This window comes from Saccopteryx bilineata, chromosome 6 (genome assembly GCF_036850765.1).
Source record: "Saccopteryx bilineata isolate mSacBil1 chromosome 6, mSacBil1_pri_phased_curated, whole genome shotgun sequence".
Classification (NCBI taxonomy): Eukaryota; Metazoa; Chordata; class Mammalia; order Chiroptera; family Emballonuridae; genus Saccopteryx; species Saccopteryx bilineata.
The window spans coordinates 149,855,617-149,881,902 of record NC_089495.1 but is presented as its reverse complement, the minus strand read 5'-3'; the positions used below and the strand labels follow the sequence as shown (position 1 = coordinate 149,881,902).

The window sequence follows — 26,286 nt, the reverse complement described above, 5'->3', positions numbered from 1 at the left end:
TCCCTGGTCCCAGCATCCTGTGGTTCAGCAAGTTCATTATATACTTCCTGGGCCTCACCTGCCCCCAAATGAAATACTGCAGGCATTTTCTTGAAGGCAAAGAAGAAAATTGCCCAAAGAACCAAGTAATCTTCAAATGTCAAAAACATCCAGTGCGTGAATCACGCTTAAGTAAGAGCATGGGAATTTGGCAAAGTGACAAGCAGTGGTTTACAACATTAAAGGTGACTTGGAAACAATCAGACAGTCAGAGCAGAGGGAGGAAGCCTGCACCAGCCTGGAATAGCCACCCCCTCGACAGGCCTGGCTATTTTCCCATTTGTGGAAGGACACGCAAGCGATGAGCTTCTTTAGAAGGAGATAAGTAATCTTTGGAGCATCACTGGACCCTGGTCAGCCTCGTCAGGCCTGGCAGAGAAGTTCTGCAGTCTTGCCTTTGACCCCTGAGCAGAAGACACCCAGGCAGGTGCTCATGCAGTGATCCAAGCCTGCTGCCCACCACCTTCTCCCTCTACCAAATGTAGGATGGTTATCTTTGAAAGGGCCATGTGCTCAGAAGACCTTTCAAGATGCTTCGGGCCACTCTCTCTGTTTTCGCACCATCGCGAGATTTAGGGAGCCACAGTCCCTCTTTGCCCAGACAGTGACGGTCAGGTCCTCCAGCCTCTCCCCAGCCTTGCAGGGTGACTCAGTCTAGGTGGCACTATTTCTCCGTCGGTTCAGCCCGAGCACTGCATTCCACAGGCTCGCCAGGCAGCCCCACCTGCCTTGTCTCCTTCCTGCGCCTCTGCCCTCCACTCATCTTCCCTCCGCCCCCAGTGTCCACAGCTAACTTGGCCGAGGAGCCAATAGAGAACTGATGACAGCCTCGTCCAGGAATCATAAACACTGCTCGGGACCTGAATTCAGAGCAATGGATTTGTTGATATTCCTTCTCCAAAATTCCTCAACTATTAGCAAGCCCTGAGCAGGTCCAGGTGCAAGCTAGCGACTCCCCACCCTGCAGCACCCCAGCCCCTCAGATCTGTTCTGAGGGGCTGGGGGAAGCCCAGCTTCCGCTGCTTTGGGTCAGAGCCCCAGGACATTTCCTAATGAAGATACGCCCACAGGCAGCTAAAGGTCACTCCAGTGAGAGAACATGAGTCAGAAAACATCATAACTTAAATTTTGGTGCTTCCAGGAGGTAGTTACTAGATTGGGCCCGTGCACAGGCCCTATGTGACTCAGATAGAAGTTTAACTTGCTCAGCTCTACCCCAAGAGCCCAAGGAGAGCCCCAGAACAAATCACTTGGTGCTGCTGACGTTGGGAGCTGCCATCTTCACATCTGGGAGGCAGAGGAGGCAGAACCGGCAGTATCTGCTAAGATTTCAGTCTAGGCTTTCATTCCGCAATGCGAGAAGAATGAGGATATATTCGTCTCATCTCGTCTCCTGACAGCAGGACCCGGAGAGGCCGAGAGCACTGCCCTTGCACCCACAACAAAGGCGAGTCTGCGACCTCACAACTCCCCCTGTGAGGCCCTGCGCTATCTGGGTGCTGGCCCCCAGGCAACTGCGACATCACGCCCCATCTCCCTGAATCCACCCCCATTACCCATCCCTGTCACCCCAATCTCTTTCTCTCACACACACACAGACCTTTCCAACACATCTGCAATACTTCCCAGTCATGGAAACCACCTCACATTCCCCAAATAGCTCCTCCTACCCGTCTGTTTCTTCTGCCCCAAATGCCCCTGCTGCCCTGCCCCTGCCCTTTGCTGCATCTTACGTGTCCATCTCTGTCGCCTGGACTCATATGAGATTTTGGACAGTCTCCTCTTGCAGCATGTGTCACACTAACGCCATAATCCCACCTCTTCCATCTTTTGTCCCCTCCCCTAGACTAGAAGTGCCTTAGCAGGGGTATGCATGGCCATGCTTTGTTCACATTTTTATCCACGCTACGGTGCCTGGCACATAGCAGATGTATTTAATACAGACTTATTGAATGTATGGTTAAATAAACAATCTCGAGTTGAAGCAAATTTAATGTTCTTCTTAGCTCATGTAACCAAATGGTTGGCTCTTCACTCAGAAGTCAGGGACTGGGAGGCAGGGAATGCTCAGGATGGAGGAGGGTGGGGCCGGGGAGACCCTGGTTCTGTCAGAGACACACCATGAAGGGCGGGGCCTCGGAGCCTGGAAAGCAAGCAGAAGCTCACAGAGCGGACTGCTGAGGCCTGAGGTCTCCCTGTGTTTATGCCCCTTTACTGCCCTGGCGCGGACTCAGCCAGCGCACGGTGGAGGACACACAGGAAGTCCCCACCCCCTGGGGAAGCACCACCTCTGGAAGCCAGAACACAGCAGCAGCACCAAGAGGACTATGGCCAGCGGCAGGCACTACAACCTGTTCCTTACCTCTTCTTCAGTCTCATCTGGATGGACCCTCACAAGGTACACCTCTGGCTCTGACCTCTTCCTTGAGCGAGAGCCAGGCTCATACATTGAACTGCCTGCCTGCCACCACTGCTGTGTCTCAGGAGCCCCCACACCTAGTCCTAAACAAAATCTAGCATCTCGAACAGCTGACCCCCTCCCAGAGATCCCAACACCATCAATGGTAGCACCTTGTCCATCTGGTTCCTTAGACTAGAAATCTAGGTGTCATCTGTTGGACATCCCTCTCTGTTACTTCCCCATGTCTACCCTGCCACTGGGGCCCGACAACTCCACTTTTTATACGACTCTAACTCCTTTGCCTCTCCCCACCTGCACCATCACCTTGTGCCCTGCAGCGGTCGACTCTCACCCGGACGCCGGCTATCCGTGCTGATGGAGCCCTCCTCCTTCCTTAGTAGTCTTCAGAAGGGTCCCACAGGCAGCCTGCACCATCTCTTCAAAAATACCATTTCCTTGCTTAGAGACCATCAAAGTCAGTCAGTGCTCTTGCAATAAAGACAGAGGTCCTAACTGTGGCCAGTAAGACCCTGCACAGCCTCTCCTTGTCCCCAGACTCCTCCTGGACAACGCAGCCCCTTGCGTCCTCAGCTCCAGCCACCCTGGCCGTCTCTCCTTTCCCTGAACAGGCTGTGCTCGCTCCCGTTAGGGTTACAGGACACCTGTCCCCTCTCCCTACAACGCACAATCCTTTCCCATTAAATCCTGAGACCAAGCACTCCTTCATAGCTAAGATCAGTCATTCCTATCCCTGGAATCCAGGCTGGAGGCTCGGCTCCCTGTGACAGCACAGCATGCTTTCTATCTGAACTCTGGCAAACATCTGCCTCCTCCACAGCTGTGAGCTCACTGAGGGAGAGAACCAGGCGCGTCCTTGCTCACCATGGGGTTCCGGTGCCCAGCACACTGCTGGGGCTAGCTCTGGGCACACCAAAGACACTGAGAGTGGTTGAATCACAAATAATGGATTTGGGTTTCATTGAGGGAAGAGGCCTTGCCTGCCAGTGTGGCTTCACAGGAGATAGTTACAGCACAGGGGACTTGCTGATGGCAACCTGTTCTTTCTGGGGAAGATTTTCAAGTGGGAAAGAAACAACCTTCCCAAACTGGCATAAAAGCAGAGTTGTCTAACGGAGGAAATGCACACCCGTCGGTACATTCACAAGCCTTCTGTGTGGGGACAAGGGGAGATCCCGCCCCAACCCCCAGCCATATGCTCGGGAGAATCAGGATAGGAGAAATCCTTTTCTTCCCTGAAATGGACGGAAAGCCAGCACATGAGCCCGGTACAGCTGCTGAGAGCGACACCTAGACATTACGGTTATAGTTCCAGTCGGCCGTCCGCTTCTCTTTGCTCACTTTAAGGGGTTGTTGTCATGCCATGAATGGAAACCTTGAGTGTCCTTCAGGGCTCAACAAAAGGGCAAATGGTTTCTGACTGTTTCTTCACATTCAAGTTTGTATGGCTGTGAGGGTACATCTGGGTGAAATTAAACCACATCAATAATAGTTAGCTCTACCCAAATAGTCTGGGACAGATGTCCGGAAGTCCAGAGCTAGCCCCTCACTTTTTCTTTATGGCTGGCCCCTCCCACCCTTCCCACAAGGCAGAGCTGTGAGCCTCACGCTCATGTTTCAGAACCGCACCCTTCCGCGCGTCAGAGCCTCCACAGCTATCACCATCGCTTTGGGACAGGCCGACACACAGGCACGGCATTCTGAGGTCACGCGCCTGAAATAAGTCGTATTTACCGGGACTCAGGCTTAGCATCAGACATTTCATTGACATGGATATATGAGACAACGGGATATTATTTTCCTCCAAATTAATAAAGTCTTAAAAATGATCATATGGGCTTTCCCAGACACTGCTGGTTGTACATACATCCTTTTGGTAAGAGGATCAGCATGTTTTAAAAGCCTTAAAATAATTCTATTCATAAGCAAGTTCAGTTACCTGGCAAGGTACAAATTAAATACATAAAAAATGATCATCTTTCTTATTCATCAGTAATAACTCATTAGAAAATGAAATTGGACAGAAAGATCTCTATCTACACGTAGCATGGAGGAGTGAAGTTTCTGAGAACAGTAAAGAGCTGATATGCAGAAAACCACAAGTGTTTACAGAGATATGAAAGTAAACTTAAAGAAACAGAGAGAGAGAGAGAGAGAGAAAGAGAGTAAATTGAACATCATATTCTTGAATAAGAAGACTCACTATTATGGTAAGGATGTCAATTCTTTATGCATCAATTTATAAATACTTATCTAATTCATATGAATATCATGTAAAAAAGAAAGTCAACCAAAGATTTTTCTAGTTTGGCCAGAGATTCTAAGGTTCATCCAGGCTATTAGATATGTCAGAGATAGTAGCTAAAAACATTTTGGAAAATAGTAATAATGATGATGATCTGTAGTACCAGCTTTTAAAACAAAATATTATATTTATGTGGTATATAGACCAGGTTAGAGAGAAACATGCCCCAGCTTGTATGAGAATTTAGTGTGAGAGAGAAGTAACTTTTCAAACCAGGAAGGAAGAAAGATCATTCAATAAACAGAACTGGAAGAATTACTTTAACTATGAAGAAAAAAGTTAAATTCCTACCTTACATCTTCCGAACAAAATGAAGTAACTTAGAACTGGATAAAAAGTTGAATCTGTAAAACGAAATCATCAAACAAGTAGAAGAAAATGTAAATGAACAAATATCTAAAAGTTGGGCTAGGAGAGGATTTTTGAAGCACAAAAAACAAGAGGAAACATCAAAGTAAAAAGGCTGATAAATAGCAAATTAAAGGCTTCTGTCCAACAGCAGAACCATAAAAGAATTTAAAAGACAAATGGCAAACTGGGAAAAACATTTCTAACATTACATCAAAAGGTTAATATCCTCTTATGCATAAAGAGCTCTCACAAATCAATAAGAAAAAGATGAATATAAACAGAAAAAACAGGCAAAGGACAGGAATGTCAAGAAACACAGAAACAAATGCTCTGGCCCACTGGTAATCAAGGGAGGGCAAACTGAGACCACGAGACACTATTGCTCATTTGTCCAACAGTCTAAGATATGTTTAAAAATTATAATAGGTAAGACTGCGGCATATGGGTGTTCACGTGCTATTTGTGGGAGAGGGAACAGAACAGGCTTTCTGGGGGCAATGTGTCGATACGGGTCAATGTTTTCGGTATGTCTGTCCCTAGATCCGATTTGGTAGTACCAGTTCTAGGAATTGATCCCAAGGAAATAATCCAAAAGGTCTGCAGATATTTATGCCCAACAATATTTGATTGTGATGTTATTTATAATAGCAAATCACTGAATCATTTCCATATTCTACAATAAGGAGTGAGTGAAATTAAATGTGGCACATTAATATAACAGAATGGAATATAGCCTTTTAAAATCATGTTTCTGAATATATAATGACAATAGGAAATCAACACAAGGTTAAGAGAGATAAAAGCAGGTGACAAAATTTTATATGTAAATATATATGAGAGAGAACAATCCCAATTCTGCTAAAGTGATAAAAATAGATTCTAAAATATTAATTGTTTTTATCTTATAGTGATGACAGTAGGCATGATTTCCCTGTTTGTTAAAAATTTCCATAGAGATTACTCTTATAACTAGAAAGTTATAAAAATTTTAAAACATCAAGCCTTGATAATTCTATTTCTAGAACTCTATCCAAAACATTCTCTCATGTAACTACCACCACCACCCCATTGGCTGGTGCTGTTATGTCCATGTGACATGAGAAAGATGAGGCCCGATGGACCATGTAATGAGCCTGATGTGACCCTCAGAGCTGGATCTTGTCAGATCTATCTGACACCAAAATTATGATCCAAAATAATACATGAGAACACTCACCAGAATATTAGAGTAGGGAAAAAAAGAGACACCTAATGGGAATGGCTGAGTAAACCAAACTGCAGGCCCAATGGACTATCAGCATAAAGAAGTGATGTTTAAGAATCGTTTTCTTTCTTTTTTTTTTTAAATTTTATTTATTCATTTTAGAGAGGAGAGAGAAAAGGAGAAAGACACAGAGGGAGAAAGAGAGGAGAGAGAGAGGAGAGAGAGACAGAAAGAGAAGGTGGGGAGGAGCTGGAAGCATCAACTCCCATATGTGCCTTGACCAGGCAAGCCCAGGGTTTCGAACCGGCAACCTAAGCATTTCCAGGTCGACGCTTCATCCACTGCACCACCACAGGTCAGGCCAAGGATCATTTTCAATGACAGAGGAAAGTCTTCTAAAGTTTAAAAAAAAACAACAACAAGACACAAAATTTCATATATAACATGGCCCCAGTTATTGTAAAAATACAAAATAAATAAATAAATAAAATGGAAAACTTGAAGAAAAGATGATAAAGTATTAACATTGGCTACCTCTCGGTGGTAGTCAACCTGGTCCCTACCTCCTACTAGTGGGCATTCTAGCTTTCATGGTGGGCAGTAGTGGAGCAACCAAAGTATAAATAAAAAGATAGATTTAACTATAGTAAGTTGTTTTATAAAGATTTATTCTGCCAAACTTAGTAAAAATCCAACATAAAGTACTTGGTAAGTAATTATTATTATTATATGCTTTAACTTGCTGTAACTCTGCTTTATAAATTTTATAAAGTAAAGTTACTTCCCTACTTTATAAATCACCATTACTGTGGAACCGGTGGGCGATTAGAAAATTTTACTACTAACAGAGAAACAAAAGTGGGCGGTAGGTATAAAAAGGTTGACTACCCTTGCTCCAGATAATAGTTTGTTAAAAATTATTATATTGTCATGCCTGAAAATATTATACAATAGATGGGTATTGCTTTTATTACCAAAGAATGTTCCTATTAACTTAAGAAAAAAAAATGAACATATCACCCCTCATAATCCATTATCCTGTTCTTTATACCTACCCATCCTTTAAGGCCAAGTTGAAGGCACACCTCCCCTATGAAGCCCCCTTTGGTTTGCCCAGCCCATATTGTTCTGACCTTCCAAAACATGTCTTCATAGTAGAGCTTTGACTCTTGGCTTGAGAAAATGTCACATAGGTTTCTTAAGCCACCATAACTTCTTGGGGTAGACTCCCCTCCAAGTATTCTAGAACCCCAGGGTGGGGAGTATAACACTGTCTGCTCTTGTGTTTTGTTATGTCAGGCTATGAGGTGGGCAGGCCTGTGGAACTGGTGCTCACAGAGCCACCACTACTGTACCTTCTGGAGCTTGGTCCTCATGGTCAGGGAAAGTGAGGACAAGTATCATGAACAGGACAAGCCCGTGATCAAGTTCTCAAAGTCCATGGAAAATCAGAAAACTAAAAAGGTATGTAGGAGTTTTCCAAACCACCACATTTATTCAACTGTCTTATATTCTGTGATTATATCCTTCCTACTCCTTGTTGTTAAAATTGTCCTTGTTATTTTGAAATGATTGGGTGAAGAGTAGGTGGTAATTTAAAAATGCTACTTAACAAACAAATGATGGGCAGCTCCATGTTGCTGCCCCCACTGTCATCATGTTTCATGGTCCGTAAGATAGTAAACAGTGCAACTAACTTTTCTGAAGCAAAGAGAGGTGTCTATAGGATTTATAACATTTGTAATCCAAATAGTGTTAGTGCTGATTAAATAAAGCTAGACTATATTATTCTTTAGAGAAGTATTCCTAACTACCCCAGTCCCAAGTAACTACCTCTTTCCTTTGCCCACACAGCATTTATAATGATCTAGATGACACTCCAGTTTCTAGTTGTTTTCTTTTTATGCTGTGTCCCTTGGAGAACGGGTGTTCCTTGAGCACAGGGTCTTAGCCTGGCTCACCATGGCGCATAGTTGTAGGTGCCAAATAAATATCTGTTAAATAAATAAAGGAAGGGACTGGCAGCCAGAGAAGGTGGAGGGTTCTTTGTATTGGAGGATTTGAGCCAGAGTCCTAAAACATTAGCAAATCAAATCTGTGCCGAAGTCACTGATGGGTAATACCAGTTCTAGGAATGAATTCTAGCTACGTACACTACGTCCCAGCTACATACTAGCATGTGGTATCTTGTATCTAGGGAGAAATAAAACAACGGGAAAACTCTGGTAAAGGTTTCCTTTGGTGCCCAGTCATTCTGGGAATAAGACATTAAACAGAGGAAACACAGTGAGCAGAATTCCTGGCCAGTAGCACTGGCTCACGTGCACCAGCAGAACATATGAAGTGAAAGCATACGTACAACTCAGTTGCAAGTGGCTCTCCATCCCCTGCTTCTGATTAACACTCTTTCACCTGGCCTCCCAGCTTCTCTTTAGAAAACAAATCGTTTTTACTGTAGTTGATGAGAAAATGCCCTCTTGTGGGCGTGACAGTGGACCACCTTGGTAGTAGAAGAGATTTCTGAAAATGTGGTTATTTAAGAGGATTTCTTTGTTAGATTAAAAAAAATTTTTTTTTGAACATCAACCCTTTGTTGAAGCAAAAGTACATTTTCTAAAAAGCCAAATAGTCCTCGATTCACTCCTGTCTCACTTAGCAATTAAAGTTCTGATGATCTTAAACAGCGTCCTCACAAAGATAATTATTCTCCTTCCCAAACTTCTATATGATTTGCTAATGAGTAGGTGACTTTTTTTTTTTAATTATCCTCAAAATATGCCTCCTTTTTGCTCCCTGAGATTCACAGGCAGCAACTGAAAAAAGAAATAAAATTATGTAAGATGAGCTTGTAATCACAAGCATTTCACAAGAAGCGAAATGTATTTCACTGTGGCTGAGAAACAGAAAGTTTCTTCCACACTTTAAACCTGTATCAGAGGTAAAGCCTTTTATTAAAATGCAATTCTCTCCACAACAACAGCCTCTGGCAAGACTACCAAGAGAGACCATCACAGAAGTCTCGCTGCAGAGACACAGGTCCCCAAGGCGCAGGGAACGCTCCTGAGACAGAGAAGCAAAGTCCCCAGCATCTTGGGAAGACTCTGCTCACAGCCGTCCACACCCCTCTGGCCAGGCCCCTTTGCACCTGGGCATGAGCTCGCACACTCTTGAGCACACACACACAGAGCAATTTGCGTTCCTCCCTTCTCACTCCTTTGTGTTGTGTATTGTCATCATCATCATTAAATAGTAATTGATTCAGGGTGATGATAAAAAAAAAAACTTCGCCCTGCTTTGCAGAACCTGGTTAATTGCGATCTTTCCTGGGGATGTAATATACAGGTACAAGCGACCACTTGGGGGCACAGTTATAGGAGAAAGCTGCCTCTGCCTGCAACAAGGCAGGCTTTAAAGGACAGCCGGTCCCCTTAGCTTTGCTACCTTTAAGAAGAAAGTGCCCCCCCGGCCCCTGCCCCCAGTCTTGGAACCTGCAGGAGCCCCAGAATGAAAGCGAACCCTGAGAGAATTGTTCCTTTAAGGCGAGTCTGAGATTTGCAGTGAAGGATATTAGATATGGAATTATGTGAAACTATTTTGTTCTTTCCTCCCCTTTAAAAACTAGTCTATTTGAAGAAAATTTCTTCTGCATTTTGGCCTGTCCTTTCCACATTGTCATCGGGTTGTGTGGCACGGGCACAAACACACCGCAGGGGCCTAATTAACCGTCATTACGGTTAAATTTCTTCTCCTTGCTAAACAAGTTTTCATCCTGTCTGTTATGAAAAAAACATGTTGATTATTTTTTAAAACCCAGAGAATTTGAAAGTAGAAATATGACTACTGCTAACCTTATGGCATATTTTCAGTTTTTCCATGTTCTTGTGTGTTACATACTTGACATCATAATGCCTACATTCCTGATTTCTTCTAACTAACCACGCTCCCTTCTTACACACTAGCCTCTCTCGAAAAACCAGGCTCATGTTAAAGTAAGTTACTTTGAAAATTTTGTTCTCAATCTCCAAGGAAGTGTTTGGTATTTTTCCTCGTGGTTTCCTGCCCAGAGGAAGGGCCAGGGAAGGTTTTCAGGCCACCTTTTATTTGCCCCCCCCCCCCCCCCCCGCCATGCCCAAACACACGTCCACAGACAGGCTTTCCCAAGGCAAACCCAGCCAGGTGGTTCACAGATGGGCAAAGGGAGAAACAAACCCAGGGGCTAGGGCGAGGGACAGAAAGAGGATCGGGGGACACAGGCAAAACCTGGGAGCCAAATACAAGCTGGGTTCTCCCCAAAAGACCCCCCCCCCCAAGGCCCAAGAACTTAAGATGAGCACACAGGTTAGTGTCCTGGAGAGATTTGTGTCTGGTGTGCTGTAAAAATGGAGCTATGATTGTCTTGTGGTGGGTCGGGTTTGGATGCAGTTATTTCAGATCCTGGTGAAGGCATCACTTATCTAGTCACACATTAAAAAAAAAAAATCATCCCTACTTGCATTTGACAATAAGCAACACACACAGAGAGAAAATTCTCCCGGGAATTCACTTTTCCATCCAGAACAGCTTGAAGCAGCATCAGGACCACGGAGTGGATTCTTCACCCAGAGCCCTCACTCCCACCCCTCCTCGCAGGGTCCGTGATGCTCTTCCCGTGTTCAAGGATTTGCGAGTCTGGTCCCAACCCTGCCTCTGCCTGTCAAGTTTTAGGTGCTGCTCCCTTCCTCTGGGCCTGGCTTGCTCACACTGTGACATGTGCCTAGCACTGGCCCCGGCCCTAAGAGGAAAGTCATCAAAGGACTAGAAACCAACGGTGAGGAGGTCAATTCCCCCAGGAGCACCAGGTTAGCGGGCGACCCTATGAAGCAGGTGCGTGGAGAACATGGGTCAGGTCGTCCCTGCAGGTGGAGCTCTCGCTGGGGGAAGCTGTAAAAGACAGGCAGGACCCACAGGGGGCACAGAGATGTCCGAGCCTTCTAGAGAAGAAAGAGGGAGGGGGGAAGCGAGACCGGCCTCAGCCTGGCCAGAGAGTGGCTCCTTGGAGCCAGCGGACAGTCCTTCTGTCAACTTGTCCTCTTGCAACTCTCCGGTCACACCAGGGACGCAGTTCCCGGGGTCCTCGGCGGGCAGGTGTGTCTCCTTGGGCCCTGCCTTGCTGAGAGGGATTCCACACTTCACTCCACTCCTCCGTCCCATGAGCATCAACACTGTGGGTGCTGTCGAGGGCGCCAAGCACAGTAGTCACCGGGCTCAGGTACCCCAGCCCTGCCACTGAACTCTCTGAGAGGTGACTCAGAGCAAGGCATCTTTTAGACATCACTGCACAACCCCAAGCTGGGTCCTCTAGTCACCTCTCACAGGGGAGAGGAAATTGTTAGCTGTGTTAACTTGTGAGCTGGGGACTTGGGACGGCCACCAGGGATGCAGAGGGATGCTGAATGGAAGGAGGGAGACCATCGTAAGTCCACTTACCCTTGAGGGTCCTCCAAATCCTCCCTGCTCTGTGGAGCTTCCCTGTGACCATGGCCCACCCTGGCCAGGCTCCCTGTATCTCCACTGCTTTCCAGGGTACAGCAACAGTCTGAGCTGTCACACACACTCTCTCCACTTGTATCGTCGACGTCATGCGATGAGGCATTGCCCAGGAATGTGGAAACAGGGGAGACAACTGAATTCAGCTTTCACACAGATGGATTCTGTCTGAGTTCCTGGAAGGCAAGGACCACCCTTCCACCCCCAGCCCCTAGCAGGCCTGTTCCTGGCAGGACACAGCTCAGCAAAGCTATTATTTGTGTCATAGGAGGTTGCTACGTTCCAAGAGATGAAGTAACTTGTCTACGGTCTCACCATGTGCAGGTGGCCCTGCGAGGGTGTTGAGCCCAGATCTAGCCGGCAGTGAATGTCATGGCTCAGAACATAAGACCTCACTATTCCCCGAGACAAGACACTGCCCAGAAATGTGGAGATGGGGACCCTGGTCTCAGAGTCAGACAGGCGCCTCACCGGAGACCACCACAACAGTGTGTAAAGCAGGGGTCTCTAAACTTTTTACACAGGGGGCCAGTTCACTGTCCCTCAGACCATTGGAGGGCTGCCAAATACAGTGGTCCTCTCACTGACCACCAATGAAAGAGGTGCCCCTTCCAGAAGTGCAGTGGGGGCTGGATAAATGGCCTCAGGGGGCCACATTGCGGCCCGCGGGCCGTAGTCTGGGGACGCCTGAATTGTAAAGTATCTGTAAGGAGAGACTAATGCTCCTGCTTCTGTTTCAGACTCAAGGTGTTAACATGGTTACAGAAAGAACAGGTCAGCCAGGCCAGAGGTTCCAAAGCAGAAAGGAAGGAACTGAGACAGGGGCTGGCCACCCTAGTCCTGTCCCAAGGGGATGGCACTCTGCCCCCAGCCCACCACGGGCATCCAGTCAATTCTGTGGGTGGCCATCTGAGCAGGAGATGGCGCAGACCCAGCTTGTGATGCTGACCTTCTGGACCATGGAGCACTTCATCTCCCCAGTGCAGCCTCCTGATAGACAGTCAGCTTCCAGGGTGACGTGCCTTCAGGGGAGAAATCTGCTCAGCAGCAGCACATGCATCTGGCTCACTGGATGCCATATTTTTAGTGTCAGTCACCAAAACACCATTACCTGGAGACCATTCAACTCCGTGTATGCTGCCCGTCCAGCAGGACAACCCCCAGCACAGAGAAGCTGCATGCCAACCCCACCCTGCAGGGCACTCCCAGCTGGCCAGCTAACATCCTCTCTCACTGCAGGCTGTCTCCAAACACAGTGCCACCGTGTCCGTCCACAGGAGAACGGACACACACTGTGTGGAGCATGCCATGGACTACTACTGAGCTATAAAGAACCAGCTATGGAGACATGCGTCAACACGGATTCATGGCAGACACGGTTCACTGAGGGAAACCAGCCGGACATTCTGTTTATATGGAAGTCAACAGCAGGCAAAGCTAACCTATGCTGACGGGCCTCAGAAAGCAGTTGGGGATGGGGTGGGGCTGGGGGGGGGATTGCCTGGAGAGGTCACAAAGAAACTTTCTGGGGCAATGGAAATGTTTTATGTTTTGTTTTGGATGTTGGCTACACAGGTGTATACAATTATCAAGGCTCAGTGCCCTGAACACTTAAGACTGTGATTCCACCTCAAATAAAATGAATACACACAGTGTCTAGCACAGGATTAGGTACGCAACAAGAGCTCCATAAGAGTTGTTGGACTGTTTAAGAAATGCCTTATTCTCCCCCTTAAGCGAATTATTTAAAAAATCAGAACTGGTTTAGGACATGCTTAAACGCTTTTTTTTCCTGTGGCAAAACACATGACATAAAACATATCATTTTAACCGTTTAAGGGTACAGTTCAGCAGCACTAGGTATGTTCACATTGTTGTGCAACCGCCACCACCATCCGTGGCCAGAACCTCCCCCTCAAACACATTCTACTTTGTCTTGATGAATTTGATGACTTTCAGTGCCTCTCATATGTAGCATCCTACAATAGTCTCTTTTTGTGTGTGACTGGTTTATTCCACTTAGCATAATGCCAACGTTCATCCACGTTGCTGCACGTTTCAGAATTTCCCTCCTTTTTGAAAGCTGGATATTAGTCCATTGTATGTACATGGCACATTTTATTTATCCATTCATCCACTGGTGAATACTTGGGTCACGTCCACATTTTGGCCCTTGTGAATAATGCTGCTATGAACATGGGCCCATAAATACCTATTCAAGTCCTTGCTATCACTTCTTTTGGGTGCACACCCAGAGTAGAATTGCTGGATCCTATGGTAATTGTGAGTTTACTTTTTCTGAGGAACTGCCATACCGTGTTCTATAGCGGTCACACAATTTTACATCCCATGAGCAGCATGTAAGGGTTCCCGTTTCTCCACATCCCCACCGACACTTGTTATTTTATGTTTGTTTCTACAATAGTCATCCTAATGATGTAAAGGGGTAGCTCACTGTGCTTGTTATTTGTATTTCTCTAATGATCAGTGTGGTGTTGAGCATCTTTTCATATGCTTATTAGTTATTGGTGGATCTTCATTAGAGAAATGTCCATTCAAGTCCTTTGCCCATTTTTTAGTCAGGCTGTTTGTTGTTGAATTGGAAGTAAATTCATTTTAACTGTAACTTTGTGCAGGACTGAGAACAGTCTTGCCCTCCACGCTGTTCCATGCTCAGTCCCTAGATGTCAATCTCACATCCCCTAGCGGGGTTCCCATGCCCAGTGGCCCACTGGTCACCTGCAGCACAGGAACACAGTCAGACTGCAGCTGCTTTCTCCTTTTCCTAAGACCCAGGAGACTATATCTGACCTGGACGTCTATTCCAGATATCAACAAAATGTTTCTGAAGACCAGAAAGCCTGGGAGACACACCTAGAATGAAAGCTGCTGACAGTGACAGCTCTCAAATTGTGACTTCGCAGTGTGGTGAGTGCCCACCCCACCCCAGCAGCTTCCCCCAAGAACTCTCACCAGCAGAGATGGCTTTGTGCAGTTTCTGCAGAAGCGACGAGATGAGCTTTATATTCCTAAGTGGGAACCTGAGCGGGGCGGTGGTGCTAGAATGCCGTCCTCACTGGGGGTGCAGAGCGTGGGGACAGGCAGGCACTGCCATCGAGAAGCCGGCGCTGGGCCCTTGCCACAGGTGACAGGCTGGGTGTCTTTATCCAGTGAGGCAGTAGCTGAAGCGGCTTCCCTTCTAGTCTCTACAGCTGCCATGACCTTCCCCTAGGTCCCGCTGGTGCCTTCCAAGTCACACCACTCACATCCCCTTCCTCCAGGGAGCCCCGTGGGCCCTGCACTACCAGACCTCCCCTTCAGATAGCTGAGGCCAGGTGGGGGATGTTCTATCAGCTCACAAGAGAGGTGGTGACTTCTGCGAAGCACGGCTTTCGTAAAAACCATTTTTCTCTTCTGGGGTGGAAAGGAGGAAATTTTAAATCTCAGTGCCTCTGGTTGTGGAGAAAGGCAGCTTCCTCACGTCACGTGAAGCACCCCAGGTGCTCCCTCCCTTTGCGATGTGCTCCCTCTCTTTCTTTGCGATGTGCTGCCGTGGATCGGTAGATTAAGAAGCTTTGGCACTTCCACTAGCACACCTAGGCTTCAGCAAGAAATATGTTCCTTTCACAGTTTGAATATTATTCAAGTTGTGATGATTAAAGCTGCTTGGAACAGCATGAACCGAATAGATTACAGCAGTCCTCCTACAGCAGGCTCTTCGTGAGCTAGATCGGACACACACACACGCACACACACACACACACACACACACCCCGTCCATGCCACCTCCAGGTCTCACTTACTCAACTTCCAATGCATTGCTTATACTTCCCAAATTCTGTGGCTCTTGCTTTTGGTTCAGAAAGCCAGAATCAGAACGTGATCATCTTCTGTTTTTTCACATCAACCAAACAAGCCAATTCAATGGCCAAATAACACAACCCAAAACGAGCAAGTTAATTCAGTGGCAAGAAAAACCTACCCAGACCTCAAGAGGTCAGAACTGTGCAGAAGTAAGATCAATGTGGGTGTGAGGTTCCTGAGCTTAGACCCAATGCTCTCTCTCAGCATCAGGGAGACTCCCGGGGATACAGACAAGTGCAAGGTGGGCACCCCTGCTCACGGCTCACCTCAAATGGCAATGGTGTTGTGGGCAGGAGAGACCACACAGTGATCCTAGCTTTTGTTTGTCACAGCATGACAGAGTCCCTTGTCTCCCTTCACTCCCCTGAGACCAGACAACCCGCCCGGGTTCTGAGTTTTGCAGGGATGCATTAAGAAGAAGGAAGCCTCACCCTGATTTTACCTTTAGGGTAGAAACAAGCTGGGAGGGAGGGGTGGGTGAGGCTGGGCAGGCAGGACACAGTAGCGGATGTGCCAGCCCAGGGACAGCGGCCCCTCTGCATTGTCACCCTCACCCAGCATTTTCTGTGCCGTCACTCAGTTACAGGTTTGATCACAAGCACTGTAAGCATGGCTTTCTCACTGTGAGGTTCAGACTGGGGAAGTCACGACTTGGCTGAATGAGAGTTGGAAGAGTTGAAAGAGGGAGCAAACACATCTTTGTGAGGTCTGCTCTAAGCTTTATTCATAACTCGTACCCTTCTCCAAAAAACAAAACAAAACAGACAAACACCCCACCAATCTAAAGAATAAATACAAGACTGAAGTAGGAAAATACAGTGATCCTGCTTGTTCATATTGGTCCGTACAATTTCTAGGCGTTTCATTTTATTTAAAACAACGCCCTTGTGAAATACCAAAAATTTTTAAAAATCTTAGGGAGGACGACACCTTACAAGTAAGCGTGATCTGAAGGACGGACTTCGTGTCAACTATCAAATTGTCAAATACATTCAGGTTATCACCGGAATGAAGAAGCTCCAAGGAAATTAGTCTTCAAAGTTTCAAGTCATAAATCCTAGAAGATTCCATTTAGATTAGTTAGAATTCATCAACAAGCATATTTAACAGATATATGGCCAAATGTAGCATCTAAAATTCTGCACAATGAAAAACCATGAATAGTTAAGTACATAGCCAGGGAGTGAAAAAAATAAAACCCAAAATATAGGCTTTGAGGTCTATTACCCGCTGCTGTCTCTGGACACCAAGCTATCCAGGCAAACATTTTTCCTGAATAGGTTTGTGCCAAGCACTGTGCTAGGTACTAGGGATTCAAGAGAGCCTAGGTCAGTCCTTAGTCATCCCTGGGCATCCTCCATCCTGCCTACAAGGGTTCTATTCTTCATTTGCTACTGATTTATTACAGTGCTCCATGTGGAAATAGATGCCGTTCAAGCATCTAAAAGTTTTTCTCATTAGCTTTCTAGGAACCAGAGTAAATGTAAGTAGCCGGGCAAGCCCAAAAGTATGATGAATGTTGGTCAGACCTGGTAAATATTTTATTTAAGCTCACCTTCTCTCTATGTTAATGTTAACTGGCATAGGCAAGGCAGTATCAGGCACATAGCAGGCAATGTGAGGTGGTGCCAGTGCACTGAGACCCAGTCTGGAGTGTTAGAAACACACACACACACACACACACACACACACACACACACACACACACGAAAACATGGCCGGACTGGCAGCTGATGGATCTGGGTTCACACCCAGCTGTATAATGTGGCTAGACTGGTGGCCTCAGGCCAGTTGATTATCTTTCGGAGTCTCATCTTCATTTGTAAAATGTGGATTATCCCTACCTTGCAGAGTTGCCACAAGGATTAGAGTTAATATATGTAAAGTACTAAAACAGAGTGGGCAGCCATAACTGGAAGCTATTATTATTATTATTATTATTGTTGTTGTTGTTGTTGGGGCTTGATACAGGTTTGGTGATTGAATAACAGGTGGATTAGCTGAACTCTAGAATCCACTTCAATTTTAAAATTATGATATTAAAAACAGAATTAAAAGTCCATATGTCAAATCCACTCAAGGATATTTTGAACTATTGCAACTGTGATGCAAATCTCTTATGCATTTTAGAATAAGTACCAATAACGAGACTCAGACTACAGTGTATACACATTCAGCATTCCATGAAAATGTTTACGATCAAATTGAACAGGATGGGTGTCTACGGCTTCTGAGATCTCCAGGGTTGCTGCTGCCTCTTCTATGACTGTGACTTAAGCTCTCCTTTCTAGAGCACTTTCTAGGGCACTGCTCCAGGCCAGATACTGTAACACAGGTTTTATTGGGGTTATTGCAACCACAGTTATTACCTCCATTTCCATAAAAACAAAGCAAAACAAAACTGAAGCTCACTGAGATCAAGGATCTTTCCAAGGTCACACAGCTAGCAGGCACCAGAGATTGAACTTAAACTCTGACATGAGGCCCCTGCCTTTACCCGCTCTGCAATATGGTAGGCACTTCGGCAAGCCCGAAAAGCAACGCATGAGAGACTGGAGAGATTTGCAAGGAAATGTACGCCCAGAAAAAGTAGAACAAATGTCAGTTACATCTGTGACTGTGCATCCTTTATCTGTGCTCTGTTGACAGCATTTTCATCAAATCTCTTAAATAACAGATCAACAAATACAGTAAATGTAAAAAGTATTAGAATACAGCAACCCCACTTCTGGGTATATACCCAAAAGAATTGAAAGCAGACCCTCGAAGAGATATCTGCACACCCATGATCATAAACTTCTAAGAGTCCGCTTATATGAGGCAGCTAAAGAAGTCAAGTTCATAAAGGAAAGTTGAATGGCGTTGCCGGGGTCTTGGCGAGAGGGAATTGGGCAACTAGTGGTCAATGGTTTCAGTTTGCATGGTAAAATAATTCTGGAGATCCCTTCCTTGCACAACAACGTGAATATTCACCCTACTGAACTGTATAATACTTAAAAATAGTAAAGGTGGTTAATTTTATGTTTATGTGGGCTTTTAAACCACAACTTAAAGAAATAAAAGTGACAGGATATATATGTATGTATAGATATCTTTAAAAGAGTCAATGATTTAAAAATTTCAAAACTCTATAAAGTAATTAGAAACAATTAATTATATATTTACAATATAATTGTAAAATAATTATAAATGCCTTTAAATATTTAGGGAGTTGATGTCATGGCCTAAGTGCGATCCTGTAATGTAATAATCCTCGACCATTCCTGTTCTAGTAGTTTCCCAATCCTCGTTGGAGGTTGCAGATTAAGAGTCTCTGAACCATTTGAATTTTATGCATACATCCTCCCACAGGAAATGAGAAATTTCCCCCTCCTCACCCTAGAGGAGGAAATGTCCCGAGATAATCAAGTTCGTCCCATGAATAACTGTGCTGCTTCCAGTGATCAACTTCCTTCATCTCAATTTGCAGCTTCCTTGTCCCTGTTTTCAAGTGATTTCGTTGAAGAAAGTACAGAATACCTTTGTGACCAAGAACTTTGGGAAAGGAAGCATGTATGTGGCCGCCGTAGGCAGACACAGAGTCTGCTTCTGGAGAGGTCCTGGTCTCAGCGTTTCTGATCCAATGAGCAGGTAGAGAATTCAGACACATTTTCCCTTCTTCACCAAAATTATGACGAACATTTCTACGCTAAAATTACTTTAAATGAAAATACTTTCCAGAGATTGTTAGCAATATTGCATATTAGAAAGTGACCCCTAATTCCATGAGAAATAAGAAATGAGATCTTCTGTACAAACAGCAAATATTCTTCTAGCTTTAAACACTTGGGTCTACAGGTGACATTTCTGTCTGCCAAGAGAGTTTGTGTTCTCTTGTCATCCTACATGGTCTCTGCCTTGGTGTGTTTTCAACTGCCGCAACCACTGGCCAGATTTTCTTATTCACATATTTCTCCCCCACCCCCCAAGTAGACACTTAGTTGACTGATTATAGAATCACAAGGTTGCTAATAATTCCATTTCTCCGTCTGACTTTGAACTTAAGTGTTCCAATTACTTCACCTGATTCTAACATGCCAGTAGCGTACTAATGCTCACCTTCATATTTCTGAAGAATACAGGGTGTGATTAGCATGGGCCTGCATCATTAGAAAGCAAAGTTGAAAGCAGGTGAGCAAATCATCACTCACTTTAAGCAAAACTGCCTGTTCAGTGAACTTACAAGGTTACTATGATCCTAGGGATGCGCTATGCTGTGACTAAATGTACACTGCATTTGAGAATTCTGGTGCTCCAGACCTTCTGTCTTTGACTACTACTGGAAAATAAAAGATCCCAGAAGAACAGGCCCATTCTAATAAACTAAAGTCCTAAAATCTGTTTGAGTCAGATATAAAAAGTCCTTGAATCACACGGGCTTGGGAAAAAGAAGAAGAAGAAGAAGGAGGAGGGGGGGGAGGGGGGAGGAGGGGGAGGAGGAGGGGGAGGAGAAGAAGAGGAGGAGGAGGAAGAAGAAGAAAAGAAAACAAGGAAGAAAGAAATGAGAAACATTAGTCAGTTCTGCTGGATTGGATTGACGTCGCCGGGCCATAAAGCGAGACAGCTTTACCATAAGCCAGCAGGAAGAAAGAAAATACCCGTGTGTGTGTGTGTGTGTGTGTGTGTGTGTGTTCACACGCGCGTGCACACATATCAAATAAGATGCTAAAAAACTACATTAGCACCAGTGGTGTTATTTGGGTCTATTAAAAAATTTAACCCCTTTATAACTGTGTGTAACAAGGAATAGAGTAAACTTTTGAGAACTAGAAGGGGAAATAGAAAATGCATTAAGTGGGAATGATTTGCAGCCAAATCGATAATTAAAAGAAAAATAGATGGCACAACTGAGATTGATGCCAAAGATTTGTAAGGTTGGCTAAGTAAACAAAGATGGAATGGATCACCATGGAAATACATGAATATTGAAATAGACAAGATTTGAATAGACTAATGATATGCCTCACTTAGACTGACAGGTGTGGATAACAACTGTAACACTCAATCCACACCAACATCCACACTTCTAACATGTTTATTCCTAGAAAACAGATGCTGGATTTAAAGGGTTCGTTTAATAAGAGCTTAAAAGCAAAATATGTTTCTTTATCTTAAAGGAACTGACTCAGTTCTCAACTACTTGAAATACAAAAAAGGTTTTATTCATTTGCTTTCTGGATATGAGGAGCTGCAGTTAGCAGAAGTCATCCTCTTGGGCTCTACAAGTCTTTGTTCCAATAAACCTTCCACAAAACTGAATTCGCAGCCTTGCTTATCTTCCACACTGAGTACTTGAAGTATGACCACCACTCATTAGAAACATAATTAAAAAGACACAACACTAGATTCCTCCCCCCACCACATACAGATGAAAACCAATAACCCTTAATCTATTTGTTACCATGGCTACCATAGGATATTTTATTTCAGTACAACTCTAGGTGTTTTGTTTGGATTGCTGCTTGCAGATGAAAGTTAGAGACTTAAAATTTTCTGTTAACTGCTACAAATGGAGAGAAGGCATAGAAGAAAACGTTTTTCTTAATCACGGACAAATATGGCTTATTAGATGCTTGTGCAAAGAGTTATTAAAATGGGTTAAATGCATCAGCCCATAAACCAATTTAAATGCCATTAAATTCATATAGAGTTTAAGGGTACATATGCTAATAGTCCTCTAATTTTACAGCAGAATAATAAATTAAATGCACCCAGAACAATCTGTGGGTCCAAGTCTATATTCGTAAGTGGCACACAGACCTGTAAAAACACCTAGAATACATGACTTACTCAAATACATCCATACCACCCAGCGTGTAAAGTATTCACCTATGTGTTATCAGATGTTTTGACCAGTGTCAGGATGAACAATCTATAAAATTGTTCACGACCCTTCCCCCAAAAGAGTGAAAAAGTTAGCTTTACACACCCCCAATGTAATTTTTTATTACATCAGGAATGATGCTAATAAACTCTGATACCATTCGTCCTAAACTGAAATAAATCCTTAACTCTGCCCTTCCAGGGCTGAGTTAGAGATCAGACCAAAGGGCAAGGGAAGAACTCTGTAGTGAGTAGACAGATGACTTTTAATAGACTGAAATTAGGATAAAGGCAGCTGTAAACAGGACAGACCTGTCACTGCAAGAGGATTCCAAATCCCACCGTAACTTGGTTGACTAGAGTTGGAGCCGCAAGCAGTGGAGCCTGAATGTCCCTGAGCTGACGAAGTGGAAGTTTGGCGGGCAGCAGCAGCTCCGCGTCCTCAGCGGTGCGGTCCCTCCAGCGCCAATAGCCTAATGCTACATAAATACCTGCGTCCACGATTCGCCCGGGGCGCGCCGTGGCGCAAGCACCGTAGGGAGCGAGAAGAGCGTTTGCAGAGCAGCAGCGATGGCAGAGGCGGCGGCTCCTCACCCATCAGCATCCCTGGGGACCTGCCGGAGGACTCGCCAACAGATTGTGACTACTGTTGGGTTCCAGAGCCTAGGAATGACAACTGGCTTCACAGCAGGCGAACCCAGGCATCTGAGACTCGCTCTTTGCCCCCATCCCCTCCTCCGTGACGACCGCAGCAGACTAGCAGCGTGTCCCCGCCTTCCCCAGCCAGCGCAGACTCGACCTGCCCCGGGAGCTGCCTCGAGCCTACCCTTCTCGGTGAGCGCGCCCCCGTCCCTCGGGGCTGGGGGTCGGGGCTGCCCGGAGTCCTCACGCGAGCTACGACCGACCGCAGACAACCCTCAGCGCACTCCAGGCCCCGGAGACCGGGACGTGAGCCCTCGACCATCCTGCACTCCCCCGAGAAAAGCGGGGTGCGCGTCTATACTCCGACATTGCACATCTCCCAGTCCACACTATCCCATACATAAACAACCCCTCCCTACCTGACACCGCATCCTCGCCGCCCTCGCAAGCTGGCCTTTCCGCGCCCCCAAACACTGTGGCACCCACCAGGTGTTAAGGGGGGGGGGGTCATAACAAGGCCTGTGCGGGTCCGTTCCCGATGGTTTTCAAGCTCCTCTACCTCGAAAGTTACTTGGGATTAAGTAAAGAGACCCGGTCCCCAACTGCGGGGTTTGAGGACGGGAGAGGGCAGAAACCCTAACCTGGCTTTTCGCTGTACAGAGGTGCGCACCTTACCAAAGGGCAGGGCGCACGGCCGCCCCCAGGGTCCAGCTCTCGAGTGCCTCCTCCTGGCCCCCAGCACGGCCCGGGCCCTGGGCCTCTCAGGGGAGGTGGCCTAGAGAGGGACGCGCGCTGCGGGCCCAGCCAGGGGACTGCCCCGGGGCCGGGAGTGACACTCGCTTCCAGCATCTCCGCGACATTGGCCCGGGGCAGCCCGGGAGCATATACACCCGGGGGGCAGGAAGTTTTTTCCCCCCGGTTTTCCCCCCACTGTAGCAGCGCAGGCGCAAGGGCTCCTGCAGCCTGGCGAGTCCAGACTCGGGAGGCTCCTGCGCCGCCGCCGCCGCCACCGCGGGAGCCGAGCCCAGCGTTCCGGGTTCTCGGGCCCCGCTCCCATGCCCGGCCCGGCCCCGCGCGGCGGTCAGGACCCCAGGTCCCCGGCGCCGCATCCGTGGCGCTCTAGCTCGGCTCTTACCTCCTGCCGCGCGGCTCCAGCCCCGGCCCAACGCGTCGAGAGCCGGGGGTCGCGGGTGGGCTCAGGAGGGCTGATGGATAGCAGACGGCGCCGGCGGGTAGCGGTGGCTGGGGCCGCTCGGGTCCTGGCCGGGAGAAACGGATCCAGGTCCACCTCCTCGCGTTCCTGCTGCCCGCCTGCTCCCCTAGTCCTTCTCCTCCTCCTCCACCGCCGCCTCCCGGCAGCCCAGGGAGGATGCCCGGAGAGGGTAGTCAGTCCTTCAGCCTGTCAGCCTGTGCGGCTACGCGCGGCGCGGCTCTCACCGAGGCGGCGGCGGCGGCGGCGGCGGCGGCTCCGGCAGCATCGCCCCCGCCCTCTCCCCGCAGCCGCGGCGGCCGCGGGGCTGGGCTGGCTCCGGGCTCGGGGCTCGGGCTCCGGCTCCGGGCGGGGGCTGCGCTCAGGCGCGGCGGCCGCGGGGGCTGCTGGCGGGTGCTGCGGGGCCGGGGCCGGGGCCGGGGCTGGCGCTGCAGCGAGGTCCTCGGCGGCGGGGACAGCGGCGGCGGCGCGGGGGCTGGCGCGGCCGCGGCGCGGGGACCATGCTCCCTTCTGGCTTGCTCCGCTTCGGGTACCGTCTGCTTTAGCTGCGAGGGAGGCGGGCCTCGGCGCGCAGCCAGGGGCGGGCGGAGCCAATCGCCGGCGCCCGAGTGGGCGGGGGTGGAAGGGAGGGGAGGCGGGGCGCCCCCGGCAGGGCACCCGGCGCTGCTCCCCGCGCCCCAGGGATCCCCGGCAGCCGCGAGCCCGGTCGGGGCTGAGTGCTGGCGCCTGTGTCCATCCGTCCGTCCGCCGCCCCCGCCCTCCTGCCGTGGCTCCTGGCTCGCCGGGCTCGGTGGCCGCTCCGGCAGATGCGCAGCGAGGGGCTTGGCTGCTCGGTCCCGGCCTCCTGCCCCGCCGGCCCAGGGTGGGGGACTGAACCGCGGCAGAGCTCCTGGTCTACTCCCAACATCTGAGGAAACGGGCAGAAAAGTTTGAGAACGAAAAGTCCAATCGTCTTTCAGTTTCCGTCCTCCCTCTAACACTCCAGCCACGGAGAGGAGCAGGAATTGTCCCAACCTCTGAAGAACCACCGCTAGTCTTTCAGATCCTGACCATCGACCCTCTTGAGTCTGTCCCGACTCGATCTCCCCAGTTTACACTGACCGTCTTAAATCCACCCACCTCTCTGTTTAGACAGCCCCTACTCACGCCACCCCGGCCTTGCATTGTCTACACTGTCCAGCGCCCCACTTCTAAGTCTCTCACACGGCCTAAACTTAACTTCCTTAGTCCTACCACCTCTGTGTCTAGACATGCTGTCTTCACAGACCCTAACTCCAACCCGAATAGGAGAGCTGGAGGCCCGTGTCAGCACCGCGAAGGCTTTTCCTCTCGCCAGAATTTTCAACATCAGTCTCACCTTTACTAGTAACTCTCTAGATCTGAATATTATTCCTTGACCTCTCCCTCCTCCCGGACCTCCCTCTAATCTGCTTTTGAATTTCATTAGAAATATCTGTCACCCCTATTTCTCACCCCTCATCTAAATGTAAAAGGCTTGTAGGCGTCAACCCCCTCTCCCACTTCACCTCCTTCCACATCCTTTGGCAATGATGCTGAGGCCTGAAGTTGTATGTAAGGAGGGAGAGAGAGAGAGAGAGAGAGAGAGAGAGAGAGAGAGAGAGAGAGAGAGAGAGAGAGAGTATTGGGGGTGTGGGGGTGTGGTTAGGTAGGGAGCCCCTGGCTCTGGGGCAATAACTGGGAGGAGCCGGCCTGGGGCGGGCCCCGCAGGCCCCGCCCCCACTGCCAGGCCCCGCCCCCACTGCCAGGGCAGCCTGAGGAAGGACTTGGTCGGTAAAATCCCTTCCTCTCAGCTCACTCCTGTAATACGTGAATCCAGGCCTCTGCTCTCCTTGGCTGTAAACTCAGTGCAGGGATTGTGTCTTCTTTCATATCTTGTAGGAAGCAGAGTACAGTGTGGCGGCTGATAAATAATAAATAATAATAATCTACTGAGGGTAGCAGGAGGAATGTCAGTGAAAGGGAATGAGGACACCAGGGAAATGGCCTGTTGGTGTTAGAGTAACTGCATTTCCTGGAAAAAAATAATCGAATGAAGTTTTGGTGTCTGAAGCCTGGGGGGCAGGGGAGGGGACAGAGCAAAGCACTACAGAGAGGAATCCACCCTTGATGGTGGGTCTGCCAGGAAAAGTGGTGTGTCGTTTAGAGGGGATGACAGAGGGTGCTCTGAAGGGGGAGCAGGGCGGCAGCCAGGGGAGGCGAGTTCATCAAGGTCCCTGGAACACCTGAAGGGGAACAGAGATGTGGTTTGAATGCTGAATTCTGAAAATGGTGCATGAAAAATGATAGAAGAGTAATGTAGGCAGGAAAAGGGAGAAACAGGGATTACCTGGGATTTTCAAAAGATACACAGGTAAGATCTCAGTCAACACAAGGCAGAGAGAAGGAGAACAAGGGCACTGGGGAGTCAGTGTCCATTCATGCTCCCTGAAGTGCTCCGCGCGGACCCACCCACTGCGAGCTTGCAGGAATCCCCTTCCCCCTCTGCGTTCTGGAGCAGCACACAAGACAGCTATAGGCGATATGAAAATGTGTCTAAGGTTTGCAGGGTCTGGGATAGGTTATGATCTGGCGATCTGAATCAATCCTATGTCTTGCAGATCATTTTGAATGATCCTCTAGTGAAAGAAGAAACTATGCATCAAAGAATCTTTCCTCAGCTCCATTTCTGGTGCAGGTATAAGGATTCTCCCAGTTTCCCTGCTGGCTTGATCAGAGTAGAGAGGCTGTGCTAAGCCCGCTTGCTCAGAGAGGAGTACCTCCTTTGGCCTCGGTGGTGCCTAGAGTCCTGGCCCTGGATTGTTGCAATGCTTCTGGGCTTGGAGCTTGATAACAGCTCACTGGGA

General features: G+C 47.8%; 1 protein-coding gene across 2 annotated transcripts in view; it reads right to left on the bottom strand.

The window, feature by feature from the left end:
* Nucleotides 1-23,609, bottom strand: part of KLHL29 (kelch like family member 29) — a 295,222-nt gene extending 271,613 nt beyond the window's left edge. For both annotated transcript variants that reach the window (XM_066236180.1, XM_066236181.1), the window contains exon 1: nucleotides 23,348-23,609. The gene's annotated coding sequence lies outside the window, so the exon portion shown is untranslated. The remainder of the gene's footprint in view (nucleotides 1-23,347) is intronic.
* Nucleotides 23,610-26,286: the final 2,677 nt, after the last annotated feature.